Here is a 15,633-nt window from a genome sequence, read left to right on the forward strand (position 1 = left end):
ATATACATAAATGAACCAATAAAACAATTTTTTAAAGTAACTTTATATCCCTACGTGAATGGAAAATCAATATCATTTATTGCAAATAGAAGGTAACTGTGAAAATAAATATCAGGACATAAGAAAGTTACTAAATTCTAGTTAGACACTGTAGTTTCCCCAAGGCTGAGACCTGGTCTCTCCTGGCCAGGAAGCCAGCTTAGCAAGTGTTAAGAAACAGGCTGGAACTAAACAAATATTCTCCCTGACGTAGTCAGAAGAACCAAAAGAATTTAAAAGGGAATAACTATTACTATGTCATTCAACATAATTCAGGGTGGTGTATTTGAATGTCACCTAAAATCTCCTGTCCCAGCTGGTTTAGCTCTGCAGATTCTAACCCCAACCAGATCCTCAAAATCAGAATCCCAGTTTATCAAATCCCTAGAGATCTGGGTATACATTAATGCCAGAGAAACTCTGCCCACATATGCCACCTCTACAGTAAACAGTTCCCAAAGTTGATCAAGCAGAATTCCCTATAAATCACAGAATTTATTTCAGTAATATGATGACTCAAATACTTTTTGAAAATCCCTCTCCAAAGTCCATGAGAACTATCATAGTTCACTGTCCAATTCCATAATGATATGCTTGCTCTTTTGGTTCACACAGTTCCCCAAACAGAGAACATACATATTATTTCTGATTAGTGTCACCAACCAACAGCCTGTTCAGAGAATGAAGGGTTTAAATGTTAAAGGCCCATGTTCTGGGGCACACTCATAGGGAATTATGTATCAGAAATAAAAACAGATTCAGGAGAAACAAGAAGGCTGAGAAACACTATTTTAAAAGATACTTCATGTGAATTATATCTCAATAAAGTTGTGTTTTTAAAGGTCCTTGTAGAGGATCCAAATCAAATTTTAAGAAGGAAAATGTACAGCTCTCATTTAAAACTTTTAATATTCTGCCTGGCCAGGCGTGGCTCAGCGGTAGAGCGTTGACCTAGGATCTAGGTGATCGGGGGTCGATTCCCGGTCAGGGCACATGCCCGGGATGCGGGCTCGATCCCTAGTAGGGAGCCTGCAGGAGGCAGCCGATCAATGACTCTCTCATCATTGATGTTTCTATCTCTCTCTCTCCCTCCCCTTTCCTCTCTCTGAAATCAATAAAGATATATTTAAAAAATAAAAAAATAATAAAACTTTTAATATTCTAACTTTTCCCAAACCATTTATTTATAATTGTTCTGTTATGAGGCTGAGAGAGAAGCAAAGATGTTCACTGTAGCAAGCACTCTGTGATTATAAAAAGCTGGAAACAACTGTAATGCCCAATACTAGGGAAAGTTTACTAGTTCATAATTACTAAACATGAAAACACAGGAAAATGGTTATGAAATATTAAGTAAATGTCTGCAAATGCAAAATGGAAGATACACTTTGAACACATAAAAATATATCTGCAAGTGGATAAGTAAGTTGAAATTGAGTTAGGATACCATTTTCACAGGTAATCCCTTCCTACAAAATTGTAATAATGTCTGCCTCATCAACCTTAATTAATTAATTAATTAATTAATCCTCACCCGAGGATATGTTTTTATTGATTTTAGAGAGAAAGGAAGGAAGAGAGAGAGAGAGGGAGGGAGGGAGGGAGGGAGGGAGGGAGGGAGGGAGGGAGGGAGGGAAATGTCAATCAGTTGCAACCCATACACACCCCAACCGGGGATCAAACCCGAATCCTGGGCATATGCTGATGGGGAATCGAACCCTCGAACTTGTGGTGCACAGGACAACGCTCCAACCAACTGAGCTATACCGGCCAGGGTTGCCTTTTTAATTTTAGACACTGCGCATTAAAAACATTATTTAAGGAGGCTGCTTTTACAGTTAAAACTTTTTAACAATTAAAGGATCTAGTTTAAAGAAATCATCAGAAATGTAGACAAAGTTTTATGCAAAGATAATTATCAAGATATTCTCTGTAGCATTACTTATAGCATTTAAATATTGAAAGCAGCCTAAATGACAATAAGGGAAGTAAGTAAGAACTGCACATCTATGAGCTAAAATATATTTAGGAATATATTTGCCTTTGGATAGTAAGACGTTAACAGTAGCTATTTCTGGGTGGTGGAACTTAAGGTGAATCTTATTTAACCTTTTCAGGATTTTGCTCAACGAAGGTTCATTGATTTTATAATCAGGGAAAAAAATTATATTAAAAAAATGCTGGCGCCCTGGCCGGTGTGGCTCAGTGTTTAGAGTATCAGACCACACACCAAAGGGTTGCGGGTTGGATTGCCAATCAAGGGCACATACCCAGGTTGCAGGTTCGATCCCCTGCCCAGCTGGGGTGGGTGCAAGAGGCAACCAATCGATGTGTCTCTCTCACATCAATGTGCCTCCCTGCCTCCCTCCCGTCCACTCTCTCTAAAAATCAATGGAAAAAATATCCCCTGGTGAGGATTAACAAAAATAATAACAATAATAAACTTTTTAAAAAATGCTGGCAATTGAAGAAATAAGGAAAGAAAAACACCTTGTATTTCTGAAGCTAGAATCTGACCTGTTATTGTAGATCTTGCAAAACCAGTAAGTACTTCCACTAAGATCTTCTTGTGGTTATCTAAAGGAACTTGAGCTGGTATTTTATCTTACCTGGATGGAATCTTTTATGATTTACTAGCTAGATGTTTTTGCTTAGGTTATTGAAATGTCTTATAATGTAATGATTACTGCAATCCACTAAGCTGCTGCTGCCTGTGTTATGAGCTTTTAGTTTCTGTTTGTCATCCATAAAAGCCCCAAAGCAAGCCCTTCCTGAAACCACTGTTGAAGGTGATACGAAGGATCCCAGAGTTGTCATGTCTCAACTCCCAATAATCAATTTCTATTTCACTTGGACCCACTTCCATTTATACACTATGTTCAACTATGACAAAATGCAAGTGCTGCAAATATCTTGCCAAACACTTAAAAAACAAAACCACACCTACCGCAATGATCACTGGTGTTCTCTAATGCAAACTATCATTTAAATAAACCGGCATGCTATAGACAGACCTGCCCGTGCGTGAAGAGCTCGAGGTCTGCAATCAGTGTGACAAAGTGAGGAGACACAATGTGTCACCATGATTAACTAAGCCTTAAACTCTAACATCCCAAGCTTCAGTGCAGATGTGTGATGCTGATACAATGAACTGACTGTAATGATGTCATACTGCCAAGAAATATGCTCTAAGAGCCTCGCCCCCGCAGGTCTGGGAGAAAGCCCAGCATGAAGTCACCAAGGAACAAGACAGTACCATACAATTCAAAGCTCAGTCTTTCAGGCAGGGCTGGAAGAATTTGGAAGGCGGCCCATGTCCTTATTTCACACATATAGAGATGATGGCCAGAGAGGCTGAGTTACTTGCCCCAGGTTACACAGCAAGCGGCAGAATTGCTACCAAAATTCATGCCTCACTCAGATCCCACTGTCTTTTCACACCAGGATTTCCAGGATGGCACAGGCCTTAATCAAGAAGTCTTTCTAAGACTCTGGGGGAGATAAGGAGCTGTTGAAAGGAAAATAATGAGCCTGCAGGGCAGAGAGGGAAAAGCAAGGCACTAAAAAATTGAATCTTTTGCAGTTAGTCAGCAGGTGGTACTGGACTTTAGGGGGCCTCTTCTCACCCAGTATAGATATTATCACCAGAATCAAAAAACAGTTTAGAGCTGAATGACTCAGAAGGCAAGCCCACAGTTCCTACCTGCTTCAGTTGTTTCTGCCCTGAGTGAGACTGCTAAGCTAGGACGTGTGAGAGGTAGCCCATCGTACATACTGGGTATCTGCTTTTTGCCTATCGGTCAAATAACTGAAACCCATAGTTACGTTAAAGTAGCTCAAGGGTGTTTCCCCTGATTTCTTCATTCTTTGAAGTCATTTTTTCATCAGCATTTAAAATTTGTCGCCCAGGCACAGAAGAGAAAGGCCTCTGATAAAACATCAGGAATGAACTGCCCACCTGGAACACAGGTGAATAAGTGAGTGGCAGAAGGAGCAATGGACTTGGGGTCAGCAGATCTGGGGAAGTTATTTGACTTTTCTGTGCCTCTACTTTCCTCTTCTGGAAAGTGGGAATCATAATAATACCCATGTTACAGAGTTGCTGTGAGGATTAAATGAGTGCTTGGCTCAATAAATGTTAGCTATTCCTATTAGTTTTATTATCATTATCACTGGGTTTGCTACTTATAACCAAACAAATGCATCTCAAGCTCTAATACGCACAGGAAACACTCAGGGTGGGGATGGGATCTTGGTAAAATGAAGACTGGTTTATTAAATCTATGCTTAAATTCTGCATTTCAAATAAGCTCTCAGGGGTCCAACTGGTGTGACTCGGTTGAGCGTCATCCCATGCACCAAGAGGTTGCCGGTTCAAGGTCTAGGTTGTGGGCGCAACCCCCAGTATGGGGAATGCAGGAGGCAGCTGATTGATGTTTCTGTATCTCTCGCCCTCTCCCTTTCTTTCTCTCTTAAGTCAATTTTTAAAAATACTTTAAAAAAAAAAAAAAAGGTCTCTGGGGACATGCAGAACACACTTTGGGCAGAAAGGATCTACCTAACCCAGCATCTAATAGGTGCTTAATATTATAGATAAAAATGAATAACCTCTCAGCATCTCAATGCTTCATCAATAATACATATTCCACATGATCTCAACTGACTGAACATTAGTAAATGAGAATGCAGATGAAAGAGCATTCTAAACTGCAAACAAAGCTGTACAAGTGGAGGTGGGAGGATTATAAGTCTTAAAATTCACAATGTTGAATTTCTAACACTGTAAAGCCTAAATTTACACATGCAAGTATTAGCATTTATGAAAAGAAAGCTTGAATTCCCTTGCTCCATTCAAAAATCCTCTAGGAATTCTGGCAGAACACAACAGCTTTTCAAGGGATTCTCAAATCAGGAGCTCTGAAACTTTAGAAATGCCAGTCGATGGCCAAGGAAAGAACCACTTTGGCAGGGAGAGTGTGGCCATTTGAGGCACTGACAGTGAGCTTCACTTGTGATCCCATGCTCTCTCCCAGAGCTGGCCAGCCTCCTTCCAGCCTTCATCAGCCAAGATCTTGAATCAGCACAGCAACGCCAACAGCACGAGACAGATGGACACTGCCCTGGCAGAGCCCACACCTGCCACTCCACAAGCTGGCAAAGAGCCAGACTTCGAGAAAAGAAGGGCTACGGATGTCCAAGGTGGAGGCTTCAGTTAGAAGCACCAGGCTGTCTTCCTGCAATGTAATGTGGGATTTCCTCCCCACAGACTAAAAGATACGATGTTTATACTCGTGCTTCTCCTCCAAGAGGTTCAGAGCGAATCAGAGCTAATGCTTCCTCACAGGGCACCTTACCAAAAAGTTCTTTCATCAAGTAAGTAAAATGATTTGTTTTATGACTTGTCCTCCACGTCCAGTTTGATTAGCTTGTCATGCAACAGAAGTGAAATACCAGGTTTTTACTCTTGTGCCCTTTTATCATTAAAATTAACACAAAAATTGGGGGGGGGGGAGTTCTTTCATCATTTTAGAGGCAGATGGCATCACCAACACCTACCCAAGTGCTCAGGCCAAAAACCCAGGAGTCATCCCTGATTTCTTTAGCTCATCCCCCCAACCACCATCCTGCTGGTTCAACCTCCAAAACACACCCACTTATACCATCTCCACTGCCACCACCCTAGAGGCCACCATCATTCTCACCTTGCTTCCTAACTACTCTCCTGGTTGCCATTCTTTTATTATTATGATTATTATTTTTTTAATATATCTTTATTGATTTCAGAGAGAGGAAAGGAGAGGGAGAGAGATAGAAACATCAATGATGAGAGAGTCATTGATCAAGCCCGCAATTGGGCATGTGCCCTGACCGGGAATCGAACCCCGATCGCCTGGATCTCAAGTCAACGCTCAACAGCTGAGCCACGCCCGGCCGGGCTATTATGATTATTTTTTAAAATTCTCACCCGAGGATATATTTTTTCCATTGCTTTTCAGAGAGAGTGAAAGGGAAAGAGAGAAAAACACTGATGTGAGAGAGACACATCGATTGGTTGCCTCCCACACACACCCTGACCGGGCCGGGGACTGAACCCGAAACTGAGGTACTGCGCTTGGCCGGAACTGAACCCAGGACACTTCAGTCTGCAGGCAACACTAACCGCTGAGCAACACCTGGCCGGGCTGGCTGCAATTCTTATGGCCCTTAAAATTCATTGGCCACATAGAGGCCAAAGTGATTTTTTTAAAAACAAAAAAAAGATCATGTCATTTCCCTTCTTAAAGCCTCCAACGGCTTCCCATTGCTTTTACTGTAGCCTGCAAGGCCCCAGCCCCCCATCAGCCCACCTCTCCATTCCTTCACGTCCCTCCTTGCTCACCCGCTCCAGCTACTCTGAGCCTTCTTCCATTTCCCAGAACTTAACAAGCTTGTTCCCACCTCAGCGCCTTTACCCTTGCTGTTCCTTCTGCTACATTTTCAAACGGTTGGGACCTTTCTGGCAGCAAATCTCAGCAAAAACGTCACCGCCTTAGAGAGGCCTTCTCTGACCACCCAATCAAAATAATAGCTCCTCAATCTCTTGAGAAGTTACTCTCTACAACATCACTGTTTTCACAGTACTTATTCCTACCCAAATTACCTTGTTCATTCATTGGTTTATTTTGCTCTTGCTGCCACCAGGATGTAGGCTGCATGAGAGCAAGGACCTCATGTACCTTGTTGCCATGACCTCCCCAGACTAGAACAGGGCCTGGCACACACCAGGTGCTCAGCAAATGTTGAGTGAACGAAACTGAGGCACCATAGGGGCAAGAGTACTGAACTTGGAGTCTGAAGGCTTGGATTCCAATGTGAAATGGGACACTACCTAGCAGCACATCTTCTCTTACCTCATGTCCTGTAACTGTAAAATGGGGTCCTCAGTCTGCTCCTTACCTTCCTTGCAGGGTTACTGACAAGACCAAATGAGTAAAGACACATTTAAGCATTTTTGTAAACCATTAGGCATCATAAACAGAGCATTGTATTATTAACGAGCAAAAGAGAAGGCTGCTTCTCTGGGACCCACACATCAGTGGATGAAGCTTAGAGAGGAAAGTGAGGCTTCTAACCCTGGCACTCAATAGAAGCCTAGGGACACAAAAGAAGGGACCTGAATGGGCGTTACTCTGCAGCAGGGGCAAATACAAGAATGAACTCATTTAAAGAAGTCAAATCACTTCAAATGCTGGTCTGCAAACTAAGCTCTAAGGTCCTTGAAGGATAGGGAGTTGGGGCTGATGGCCACATCCTCCCTGTGCTTGGCATAGAGGGATTAAATAAACATTTACTGAATTGGAAGTCAAGCTACCAATCCATGATGGCATCCTACCAACAGCTCTCATATTCCGCTGCACCCCAATCTGGCTTGGGAATGCAAATTCCTTGGGCAACCCGGTAATAACACTGACATTTGCACAACACTGTGATAGCTACTGTTTTATTCACCAATCAGAAATAGAATATACAGGTGCTATGTTAGGCCTACATAACAATAACTAATACTTACCAAAACTGCCAGGCATTTTACCCAAATGAGGCTCAAATACATCCTCACAATGGCCCTACATGGTGGATACTATTATTATTCCCATTTTACAGATGAGGAAATTAAAGCACAAAGACGTGAAATAAATTGCTCAGTGGCACACAACTTGGAAGTGGCAGTGCCAAGAACTAAGCCCAGGCAGCCTGATGCCATGCTTTTAAACCACAAGCATGCGATCAGAATTGCATAAGAGCACTGAAAGGGCCTTCAGATATCATCTAGCCTGGTCCTCTCATTAAAGAGGAGGGGACTGAGGGACAGAGAAGCCCCCTTTTAAACATTCCAGCTCTTTCTGAGGTTCACACTTTGGATGGTATCTATTTAAATGAAGCTCTATGTAAGATCTTATTTCTTTGCCACTGGCAGACAAGCCTCTAGCCATAGCAGTTCCAGTAACAAAAGAATACCCTTGTGGCTTGGTAACAGCTACCCTTGAGAAATCAGAGACATCAGGATATGGGGGAGAAAAAACAGGATTTACCTGGGTGTCCCGCTCCATCACTCAATAGGTACAAGATTCTTAGGAAAGTCATTCACTTTTCTGAGCCTCGGTTTCTCATTTGTGAAATAGAGATAAAAATCACCACCTATCTGGCAAAGTCTATGTGAAGATTAAATGAGATAGTGTTCCCGAAATTGCTTCTTAATCATATACTTGTAAATGGAATTACATGTTAAGCACTTCCCAAAAGACATAAGATACCCCTTTTCTTCTGGAAGGGTCAACGAGACCCAAGTAGAAAGTAAGACCACATAACCCTGGCCATCTACAAGAACATGACCTCAGGGCTTCTTGAGGATACTTGCAGAAGTCCACATCTTGCTCTGAGCAGAATGGAGAAGTAAAACTGGGGATGGGAATGCCAATGACAGTGGGAGTAATGCCCGTATGAGCTGGCACTCTGCAAACCTAAACCCTACCTGTCTCAAAGTCAGCTCCTGGAAGCCTTGCCCAAGCCACCTCACATGCCTCCTTATGGCTTGCTGAGCACTTCCCATGTGCCAAGCCACTGGTGGGGCTGTCTCCCTGGATTCCCACGGTGGCTCATTAACCCGCCTTACAGATAAAGGCTCAGAGACACTCGTGCCCGAGGCCACACAATTCCTAAGTGGAGATGCAGAGTCTCAAACTCAGACGCTCAGACTTCAAGCCGGATTCTTGGCCCTCACGCTAGGGCGCCCTAAGAAGTCTCCCTCTGCTCACTTAGGGCACTTTCAACATACTCGCCTCGTCATCTTAACCACTCTCAGCAGCCAGCGTTAGGACCTCCTTGGCCAAACTGAGGCCAGAGAGGGGAAGGGGACTTGCCCAAGGTCACACAGTGAGCTGGAGCAGCGCCGCGGTTCGGACCCCAGGCTTTCGCTTCCCCACGCCCCTCCGAAGCTGGGTCCCTGTCCACAGTCTCTGACCCCCCGGGGGGACCCCAACCCCGCTCTGCAGGCTCTGAGGGTCCGGCCGCACCTCCGCCCGGGGAAGGAGGGGCGAGGTCACCCAAACGGCCGGAGGATGCCCGGGAGGCAGGGCAGAGGATGCTTGGGGAGCGGCCGAGCCGGCGGCGGCGCCGGGCCGGGCTCCGGGGGGGCCCGCGGCGGCGGGAGGAGCGGCCCTGCCCCGCGGGCTCCAGGCTCCGCCCCGACTCACCTGCGGCGGCGGCCGAGAGCGGGCGGCGGCGGCGAATCGCGGGCTCAGCCATTCCCTGCTGCCCCGGATGGGGAGAGACGGCGGCCGCTCACTTCCTTAGCAACTCGGCTCGGCGACCCACTTCCTTAGCAACCAGTGTCAATTTCAATAACTTTATTGGGACTTGGACCGCAGACAGGGAAAACCTGCGGGGCGGGAAGGGGCGGGGAGGGGCGGGGAGCCGGACCCGCTTGGTCTCTCACCCACCCAAGGAGTGTGAGGAGAGAGCACTGCGACCTGACTCCACCCGCTGGTACCCGGTGCCTCAGTTTCCCCACCTGTCCAATGGGTCGCACTGCCATGGTACCCCCACGCCGCCTGACCTTTCCTGAAGCGCTTGCCCATCAGTTATCCGACTTGCGTCTCGGCCGGCTGCTGACATCCCATTTAGGGTCCACCCGGTCGGTCAGTCGAGCCAAAATCATGTCCCCTCCCTCTCCTTCACCCCCCACATCCACTCAGTCAGCATATTGTCAGCGTATCCCTTAGTATACCTCTCGAATATTGCTCCTGTCTGTCCACCTTTCCCATCTTCAGTGCCACCACGCCAGGCCAGGCCCGGCTCCCTCATCTCGGCACTGCCTGCAGTTTCTACCAGTTCTAACGGCCTTGGTCAAGTCGCTTTTCCCCCCTGAGCCTCAGTTTCTTCATCCACAAATTGGGCATGACTCCTCCTGCTGGATGATCTCACAGAATCCTTGGGGGGGAGTCGATGATGGAGTGAAATGCAGGGAAACAGTCCTATAGGAGAAGCAGGGCGATTATACCAAAGGGCAACTAGAGTCATATGGGGGTTGGGGAGTGTGAGGTCAGGGAGCCAGGCAGATGTGGGTTCGGATCTCAGCTCCGCCACTAATGGCTGTGGGGTCTTGGGCAAGACGCTTGCTTTCTCACAGCTAGAGAGTACTGGGCCCAAGGAGCACAGTGTGGTTTCAAAGTTCATGAACTTGAGAGTCAGTCAGACCCCGACTTGAGATCCAATTCTTCCATTTATGTGTGATCTTTTGACCTTGTGTGGCTTTTTCCAAGGAGCATCAAAAGTAAAGAAATTCAAAGGCATATTCTTTTTCTGTTTGTTTGTTTTTAATGTTTTTATTGATTTTTAGAGACAGAGGAAGGGAAAGAGACGCATTGACAAGAGAAACATGAGAGAAACATCAACTGGATGCCTCCTGCACGCCCTCTACTGGGGACTGAGCCCGAGACCCTGGTATGTGCCCCCACCAGGAATTGAACCATGGGTGCACTGGACACATGATGCCAAACCAATTGAGCCACACTGGCCAGGGCAAAGGTACATTCTTGACCAGTAGGAAAGTGTGACCAGAGGACAAAGAGAGAGAGAGCGAGCACATGGATTTAGGAGGGAGAGAGATATTCCACAGGTATAAGGAGTGGTCCAGGGTAAGGAGACCAAGGGGAAGTCCACGGGAGCTGAAAGTCGCAGAAAGGACATTTATGGAGTACTCATAATGAGTTAAATACATCAGTCCTTACAATTACTGACTATGAATGTACTATTATCATCTCCACCCTATAGATGGGAAAACTGGCCAAGGTTACATCATCACCACATGAATCCAGAGCCCACACTCTCACCTCTGCCTACAGTCAGGTGGCCCCAAGCTCAGTCCCTTTACCTCTCTCAAGTCCTCTGCAAATATTGGGTGTGTTTCTAGAGCAGTAAGACAAAAATATATATATATATATATATATATATATATATATATATATATATATATCTTCCCCATCTCTCTGGAGGCTCCCAGATTCATGAAAAGTACACAAACTCACAACTCTGACTTGAGATGAGGCCTGTGGAAGCATGTTCAGCACATCAGTGACTGGCAGACTAATAAGTCTTGGTGATCCCTGTCCCTGTCCACAACTCTGATAGCTCCCCATCACCCAGAGGAATAGGCTGGAGGCTCTTCCTGCCAACACGGGCCCACCTCTTTGTTGGCTGTACAGTATTTCCCTTTTCTCTGTGGCCGGGCTCCACGAGCTCACCAGCCTCTCTGTGCCTTTGTTCCAGGGGTCCTCCCTGCTTGGAATGCTCTCTCCCCTGGACCCTTCTCTCCACGCACACATAACATATCTTTGTTCAGATGTGTCCATCACTCTCTGCCCAAAAGCAAGATCCTGCAGACTTCCTCTGTCAGCTAAGTTTTGTCTCAGCCCTGAAAAAAGGAAAATGCTGTGTATTCTGGAACCTAAGGGGACAATGTGGCCTGCACTTCTATCAATTAAAAGCAAAGTCGCCCAAACCTTGGAATGCACCTCAACCACTCTTATCAAGAGTTATCTTTGTAGCCCTGGCCAGTGTGGGTCAATTGGTTGGAATGTGGAACCATATGCCAGAAGGTGGCAGGTTCAATTCCTGGTCAGGGGTGTGTGCAGGAGGCATTTGATTGATGTTTCTCTCTTACATCTTTCTTTCTCTCCCTAAAATAAAAAATAAAATTAAAAAAAAAAAAAAGTTACCATTGTAGGCAGGGCCGGAATCAGTGCATGGAAACCCCAGAGAGGCCCTCATGATAATTTTCATTTTATTTATTGCATTTATTTATCACTGCATATTTATTTATAAATATTAGTCCTTTATTTATTTATTACTTCTAAATTATTTCTTCATTTATAGCACTGTATTTATTGGAGCATTCTATGTGCCAGGCACTGTGATAAGTGCTTGACAGCCTATCTTATTTACCTCTTTAAGAGATAAAAACTGTTATTATCCCCATTTTACAGAGAACTGAGGCTCTAAACAATTACTCAATGAGTAAGTGGCAGAGCCAGAGTCAGAGTCTATACTAACTCAACTTCAAAACCCGTGACTTTGGCATCTTGGGCTCACAAACTGGTGGACCATGAGCAGCATCTACCACCAGCTGTGTTTTATTTGGCCTACTATGTTTTTGTTTTGTTTTGTTTCGTTTTTAATCCTCACCTGAGGATATTTTTTTCCATTGCTTTTCAGAGACAGTAAAAGGGAAGGAGAGAGAGAAACATCGATGTGAGAGACACATTGATTGGTTGCCTCCTGCACGTGCCCTGACCAGGGCTGGGGATCCAGCCTTGGATGGAATCGAACCCAGGACCCTTCAGTCCACAGGCTGATGCTCAAACCACTGAGCAAAACTGGCTAGGGCTGGCCTGCTATGTTTTATAAAATAGAGAATTGCCAACATTTTAAAAAAGCAGAGCCCGGCTGGGTGTGGCTCAGCGGTTGAGCGTGGACCTAGGAACCAGGCGATTGGGGTTCGATTCCCGGTCAGGGCACATGGCCGGGTTGCGGGCTCGATCCCCAGCAGGGGGGCGTGCAGGAGGCAGCCGATCAATGACTCTCTCATCATTGATGTTTCTCTCTCTCCCTCTCCCTTCTTCTCTCTGAAATCAATGAAGATATATTAAAAAAAAGAAAATCATATACTTAAAAAAGCAGATTTCCCATGTACATTGGGATATCCAGCTTCTGAGATATCCAAAGACTTGGCCACATGGGTTCCCACATGGCAATAATTGCCTGGAAGGAGTAGCAGTTGCCCCTGTTAAACTGGATATGTGAGTTTCACTTTGCCATATGCTCCCGAGCTCCACACCAACCTGGCTCATTCATTTTTCTTGCTTCCCTGGCCCTTGGAAGCATTTGAGTTTATGATTCCTGGGTCCACATTTTCTAATTGTTGGAATTGCCTTGCAATGTAGTGAGCTCCCCATCACTGGAGATGTACAAACTGAGGCTAGCTGGCTACTTGGTAGGGTGTTGGAAGGGGATTTCAAGAGGCAGTTGGGGAGCTGGATCAGATATCATATATAATTCCTTCCAGCCCTGCAGTGCCAAATATTTACTTAAGACTTTGCAGTATATATTGTTAAGAATTAACTTCCCCTCCGGTCTCAACTTACTATTTCAGCCTTTCCTTTCCCTTCACCTTGGTTTTTTGATCTATTTATATATTTTTTAATCATATGATTATGCTGTATGAATTCTTGCAAGGTTCCTCAAATCCTTTTTGGAACAAGGCATGAGGAACAAATAAATCCATACATAAATATTTACATAAAGGGCTTGGTTCCAGGTAAGGAAATGAAATAAAAAAGGATTATAAGTTGTAACTGCCAAGTTATCTCAGTTTCCCTGAGGTCCTCAGGTTCAAGGAGATAAAGAACAGAAGGACCTAAGAGTCTGGGAGGCAGCAGCTGTGAGCATGTGCCTGTGTGCTCCCAATCCACTGTCTCAGGAAAGGCAGCCTCAAAGTTTTATTTCCCATTCTTTACTTAGAATTGATTTTAAAATCATATAACTAACTGTGGCAGGGGTTTTTTTTGTGTTTGTATGTTTTTTTTTAACAGTTGCAGATTCCTTGACACCCCTCCGATTGGGAGGGAAAATTTATGTACTCTTTTCTTAAGACTGAGTAGGATGGTGGCTGATTTAACCAACAGAATATGGCAGAAATAATGCTACGTGATTTCCAATACTGGGTCATAAAAAACATGCAGCTTTGCCTGGTTTTCTTGGAATATCCTCTTTCCAGATGCTTCCCCTTGGGACTCTTCCTCTTGGAACACAACTACACCAAGCCACACTGAGAGGCCATTTGCAGGTGTTCCACTCAATGGCCCTGTCTGAGCCCAGGTGCCACCAATGTAGTCACCTAAGCTATTTTAGTCTCCCAGTTTAGGCCCCAGACATCATGGAGCAGAGACAAACCAGTTCTACTATGTCCTGTCCAAATTCCCAACTCATCAAATCTGTGAGCAGAATAAAAGGACTGTTGTTTTACATTACTAAGCTTGGGGTAGTTTGCTATCTAGCAACAGAAAATTAGAACAGTGACCCAATGATTCAAACCATAAAGAAAATACAGTGCAAAAGTGGTTAGTTCCTTTCACAACATTTCATTCTATTTCCCTCCTTGGCAGAGGTAACACTGCTAATGGCTTTAAATGTATCCTTTTAGATCTTTTTCTACACATTTACATATGTATGTATACTAGAAATATATAGGTTTTGTGTTTCTTTTTCATTAATGTGAGATTCTAGAAAAAGGCAACTTGCTTTTTTCTATTAATAATATATCTCTGTGATCTCTTTAAATTTACAAAATTTAAGTAACTTGAATTGGCAATCCGTGCTCTGGTAGCCAGCTTCCCAGATGAGCTTCAGTGACCCCCACTGTATTCAAATCCTTGTATAATCCCCTCTGGTACTGAATCAGCAATGGCTTATGTGACTGAAAGTGTTCCTGGACCCAATTTCAAGGCGTGTGTGTTGCTTCCTTACACCAACAAGCAATTCTCAAATATCAGGAGGTGCCCAAGAATTCAACTAAATTCTGACACTATCTACCCGGAGACAGAATCAGATGGCACGGGTGAAGGGCTCAGTCCCACGAAATCCCCTCCACTTCAGAGGCTACTGATGGGAGGTCCCAACAACACTCTCCTTGGGTTAAATTTGCCAGAACAGCTCAGAGAACTTGGGAAAACCTGTTTACTCTTTAGATTACCGGTTTATTACAAAGGATATTAAAGGACATGAATCAACAGCCAGATGACGTGATGAAGTAAGGTCCCAAACAAAGGAGCTTCTGTCCTCGTGGAGCTTGGGGCCCTGGCAAGGTGGCTCATGAAACCATTCTGGTTCCCCAAACTGGAAGGGCTCTGAACCCCTTCCTTTTGGGTTTTTGTGCAGACTTCATTACACAGGCATGATTAATTAACTCATTGGCCGTTGGTGATTGATTCAACATCTAGCCCTCTCTCCCCTCCCTGGAACCAGAGGGTGGGACCAAAAGTTCCAAACCTCTATTGACAGCTGGTTCCCCTGGCAACCAAATATTGTATCAAAAGATGCTCCCATTGCTTTTATCCCTCAGGAAATGTCAAGGATTTTGGTAGTTTTGAGCCAGGAACTGTGAATGAAGACCAAATATACCTGAGAAATATATTTTGGTCATCTGAATGAACAAATTTACGTATTTTTGTAAATCACAATGTCTCAGGGACCAATAGAATACGGCAGAAATGTTGGCATGCCACTCCTGAGATTAGGTTATAAAAGGCACTGCAGCTTCCATCTCGGTCTCTTGCTCTCTAGGATCCCTTGTTAAGGGGAAAACAGCTGCCACATCAAGAGCGGCCCTGTGGAGATGCCCACATGAGGAATAACTGACGCCTCCTGCCAACGGCCATATAAATGGGCCATCTTGAAAGCAGGCCCTCCAGCCCAGTCAAGCCTTTGGATGACTGTGGCGCTGGCCAACATCTTAACTGTAACCTCACGAAAGACCCTGAGCCTGAACCACCCAGTTAAGCT

General features: G+C 44.7%; 1 protein-coding gene across 1 annotated transcript in view; it reads right to left on the minus strand.

Annotated features, from left to right (window-relative positions):
- The window catches only part of KIF3B (kinesin family member 3B), a 35,048-nt gene extending 25,668 nt beyond the window's left edge, over positions 1–9,380 (minus strand). Inside the window, exon 1 of the mRNA XM_081149856.1 lies at positions 9,270–9,380. The gene's annotated coding sequence lies outside the window, so the exon portion shown is untranslated. The remainder of the gene's footprint in view (positions 1–9,269) is intronic.
- Between the last annotated feature and the right edge of the window lie 6,253 nt (positions 9,381–15,633).

The sequence above is a fragment of the Miniopterus schreibersii genome (assembly GCF_964146895.1).
Source record: "Miniopterus schreibersii genome assembly, chromosome: 10".
Classification (NCBI taxonomy): Eukaryota; Metazoa; Chordata; class Mammalia; order Chiroptera; family Miniopteridae; genus Miniopterus; species Miniopterus schreibersii.